The sequence below is a fragment of the Varroa jacobsoni genome, unplaced genomic scaffold (genome assembly GCF_002532875.2).
Source record: "Varroa jacobsoni isolate VJ856 unplaced genomic scaffold, vjacob_1.0 scaffold_339, whole genome shotgun sequence".
Classification (NCBI taxonomy): domain Eukaryota; kingdom Metazoa; phylum Arthropoda; class Arachnida; order Mesostigmata; family Varroidae; genus Varroa; species Varroa jacobsoni.
In genome coordinates this window covers 52,703-57,507 of record NW_019213241.1, presented here as the reverse complement: position 1 = coordinate 57,507, position 4,805 = coordinate 52,703, and the positions used below count along the sequence as shown (strand labels likewise).

The 4,805-nt window shown below is 42.6% G+C and overlaps 1 long non-coding RNA gene across 1 annotated transcript; it reads left to right on the top strand.

The window, feature by feature from the left end:
* Nucleotides 1-399: 399 nt before the first annotated feature.
* Nucleotides 400-2,160, top strand: LOC111259497 (uncharacterized). Its single transcript, XR_002679666.1, has 2 exons — nt 400-487; nt 1,560-2,160. It is a non-coding gene; the product is annotated as an uncharacterized LOC111259497 (long non-coding RNA).
* The last annotated feature ends 2,645 nt before the right edge of the window (nt 2,161-4,805 follow it).

Here is a 4,805-nt window from a genome sequence, read left to right as displayed (position 1 = left end):
TGACGATTGTCAGTTACACGTAACAGAAAGCTTTGGCACCACAACTATGGGGTTGCCCGCGTCACCAGAGTTAAAAAAAAAAATAGTTCACGCAGGCGTTTTCTGAAAGCAGACAGCATATAAATGTGGTGTGCATACGCACGCTGTTTATTTTGTTCACGCGTGACCATACGCACAACTCTAGCGTAGCATGGCTTAACTAAAAGGGCCGTTTGATTACTGCCTCCTATCTGCAGTGACTGTGCACTGGGTGGGCACATGTAGATGTGCAGCCGTACGTGTTTATATGGCAAACGTAACCGCATGTAATTGCAGCAGTAGACATACTAGTTACGTTACAGGGACGCCCGCACAGGCGCGTGCATATTTGACTGTGTCTCTTCTGACAGATAGCGTTATGCTTTTGCATGCGTTTCACTATGCATATGCTGAGAACAACGTGCAATCACTGTTTTTGGCCCTACACGACGTTGCTGCACGCGCGCAAGTAAACAATATCACTGTTACTATTCATAGGTACTATTGAACGTATGCGCCAGTAGACAGGTTTATAACCGAATTGGCAGCTTTATGTTGAACTTACTTATGTTTATTTCATTGCTTAGCGGAGCTGTCATACTGATGATGAGGGTGCGCCTTCAATTGCATGACTATTTATAGATATACGCGTTTACATGTTTACCTACATCTGTACGTGCGTCGGCTAAAAAGACATCGGTACCACTCTATGCACGCATAAATGGTATAGCAAGATGAGAGATAACTTCGCTATCATGATAGTTGACGTTGGTCTAAGCAACAACAAATTAGGCGTTGTATAGGGTCATTTTGTACTGGTTCTGAATGTACAATTGTAATTCGTCGTAGCAAAGCACCGATCGAATATCACATGGTACCCAGAAGCCCATCATCCAACTATCAAACCCAAGGTTATCCCACCGCCCGTAGTAAACACCTCATAATGAACTGCATTTTTATATTCAATCAAAAATTTTGTGTTTGACACTAAATGTTTGACAACGTTTTTAGAAAGCAGGCTGATTAATAAAAGAATAGGTCGTTTTCCCTATTTTACTTGTAGTTCGAAATGCACTATTCTGTATGATGCCAACGCATTTTGATCCGAGAGAGCAGATAAACAAGGAATTAGTAAGTGCCTTTTTTATACGTAAAATTCCACGTCCGGTACTGATCTTAAACACTGTTAGGGTCGGTTGCCGATTGCCGCTTCCAAATGAGCTATGGTTACGTCAGGTTTTAAATTTAGACTGCCTCACGTATCCCTGAATTGTTTATCCACTAGGACAACACGTTACCTCTGCACCAGTGCGGGCATAGAAAACAAAACGTAAACAACTAAATAGAACCTTATTAGATGGGCGCATTAACAGAAAAGCTTTTGAAATTGATAAATAATCATGGTAGTTTTTCTAGTTGTAGTAAAACGTACATTATCATAACACATTTTTAGATGACTCGATAAGAGTAGCGCTGATTTAGGTACGCAGAAATGACCGCGAGTCATTACATCGTCACCTTTCCGACCCCCCGTTCTACAGAAGGAACATTACTACCATCTCAAGCGGCGAGAGCAACACGCAGACAGGGAGTAGCACGCTAGCTGAGAGAGTAACAATAAAACAATAGCATAAGAAGATATACACGGTGAAGTAATATAGGCGACAGCAGCAGCAACAGCATATCAGAGGCTCCGGAACAACGTAATGAATAAGAATCACCCCTGCTCCCACCACCATCGTCACCACGATGAAAAGCAGCAGCGTCAAGTGTAAGAGTGCCTCGTGGTTTCCCGTGTTGCTAGCTTCCGCCCATACGTTGTTGAATAGCTTACTGCCCCTCCGCCCCCATCGCGGACGAATGCGGGCAAGCGGATAGGATGAGGTGATGTGAACCTTTTGAGAAGAACCCCCTGGCACGCTCCGCATGCGTTAGTTAGTCGGTCAGACAAGTGGAACTTACCAACAGGTGCCGGGGCGCCAGCCCTCGATTAGGGGCCCGCTGTCATGGGAAAGCGTTGTCGCGTTTTTCAACAGCCTCCAAACTCAAGCCACGAATCCTTTTGGTTTTACGCAGTGCTTGCATATCTATTAAACAGCATTTCGTTCTCAAATATATTTGTGATTTTCCGTAGCTAACTTGTTATCTACTAGTATTTTCTTTGCTTTGTGTGTCTTAACCATTATAGAAATGCTTACTATTATGTAGGATGCGTTTTTCTCCATAGTTCCCGACATAGCTTTAACTCGGTACTTCATAGTGAACTGATTTTTGACAAAGCTACTCAATGAAACAAACTGAAATTGGCCGGGTGTCACTATTCCTACTCACTTTCGATCTATCTTTCGTGTGTGCTTTCGTAGCTGCAGACCATGTTAAGCAAAATCAACTGTTTTTCTGCTAGCCTGACTTAACTTCTTCGCATTAAAAAACAGTAAACCAATAGTAATAAAGAATCTCTATGGATTATTTGAAGCATTACATATTATTGGTAACACTCGAGTGATTTGCTCAATGTTTACCACAATAAAAGGGTTAAAAAAAAAGAGAAATTTGCTAAATTCAGTGATGCATTTTTAGTTCACAACAATGGAACGTGGCACAATCTTGACGGCTCTTTCATGATGAGTCAACTCACTCATCATATTTACAACGGGCTGAGTAAATCAAGCGACCCATGTACCATTAGTCTTAATACCAACTTGTTTTCAAAGAGTAAGTTGTACAACGAGCATTTTTAATGCGGATATCAGAAACACTTTATGGGATTCAAAAGGAGCCACTAAGTGCTCAGCTGGGTGTGTTCCATTGACGAGCTTCACACAGGTCGATTTTTAAAGCTCGCAATAGCAAAAGACTTATTATACGAGATAACGGAAGCGATGAAAAATCGCATTCAAGCCTTATGCCCTTGTTCCATTTCAAATGTTGATCACCGTAAGTTCACAAGCCAATAAAGTACGCAGAACTGGAAAAAAAAACTAACAGAAAACACTTTTTTTTTTACCTGTTTACCACCTCAACATATTGGGTACCATTCATTCAAAGCAAGCACGCGGATTAATGATCCGTAAAGTGTCAGGTACGTTCTTCTGCGAACTAAACGCGTTTCAATCTGTTAAGCAAGTTTAACTACGCCACAGTAATAATAACTGGCGATAACTTTTGCAAAAACGCTAACATCATAAAGTACATGATTCTGTGAGGGGTAGAAATTCCTATTTCCATAGTCCATATAGTCCATGAGACACTGTCACATGTCGCAATGGGCTTTTTCTAAATTTTATTCTAATCATTTACGTAACCACCTAGGTTCCTTGTTATTCTGCTTGTACGATTCTACCGAGCCAATGTGTATAATATCTGCTAATCAGTTAGGTTTCGTCAGGATCGGAAATCGGTTTTTTCTGATGGACGGCGCAATACATACGTAAGCGTCCACGCCAGCTCGTCAGAAACCGCTCGCTTCTGCAGATTTTATTTCACCGGGTGACCGTTTGTCAGTATAGCGTCAGCGTTCCGTTGCATGAACAGCGTGCCTGCTGGCGCTTTCCGTATTCGTCTAATGGCGTCTATGGGGCACATATCTTGTTTTTCTAGAGTTAATTATATGCACTAAATGACCAACTAATGTACAAAATAAATATGTACGACGTTTTTCAGCGATTGTTTGAACGAAAACGGAAATCCATTACTCATTGAGATAGACGAGAGGTTTTACTTTTGTAGTAAAACGCACTGTATTTCCTTCCATAGCCTTGAATAGCCATGTCTTCCAATCCGATTTTAGACAATTAGATACTATCGGAAGCTTAATTTACTTCAAAAACTGCAATTTAATTCCCGTTTGCAGTGAGTTAGGCGCGTCAAGACCACGCCAGCCTTGACTAAGCTGTGTCGTTTTATGACGCTACTTATGAGATAATACGTTCATCCATAGTATAACGTGCCCATCAATTGGGTGCTGTCATTTATTATGCACCGTAGGTGCCATAGACAGACGCTCAGGCAAGACAAAATGCATAGCCGGTGACCTAGACCCCATTTTGAAGGCGAGGCGCGTATGCTTCTGTTCAGCCGCGATGATCACTGTGGCTGCTACCGCAATTGTAGTGAGGTTGATGATGTATCGATACTGATGATCACGATGATGATACTATAACAGCATTGTAGTTGTCCGCAACATTCAGAAACATCAGCGACGAAATTACGTGCCCCGTTTGCGCTATTATCAACATAGATATTGTTATTTCTATTGTAATTTGTCCGACGCTTTCATCAGCCCCAACTGGTTGTGTTTTCTCTTGTGGTTTCATCGGATCAGCGCTCCTTTGACAATCACTGAGCATTCATGTAATTAAAAACAAGTGACATACTCTTTGAATGATGTCCTCGCTACTCACAACGAAGTAACATTGAGCGTATGGACGGCTGTTACAGTGATCGTCATTGTCATAACAGATGGACCAGCAGTGACGATTGAAACGCCAATAACGACTCCGTAGCGCGTCGCTCCAAGGCGAGAGAGCAGTCAGCATCAGCGACGGTGGGGTCGAAGCACCATATGATACGCAGCGTGTAACGCAGCCATAGTTCGAGGCTTGCTCAAAGCGAACCTTTAAGCATTATTCGTTACGTCGCCGTTGCCCGACGTCATCGTATCGCTGACCATCATCATCGGCATCATTTTACTCTCCGTTGCGTATGGGGCGTTGATTGCGGTCGTGTCGGGGGACCCGTCCCGCCCCGCTCATCCTTTGCTTCTGTCTGATGCTTGATATTATTGC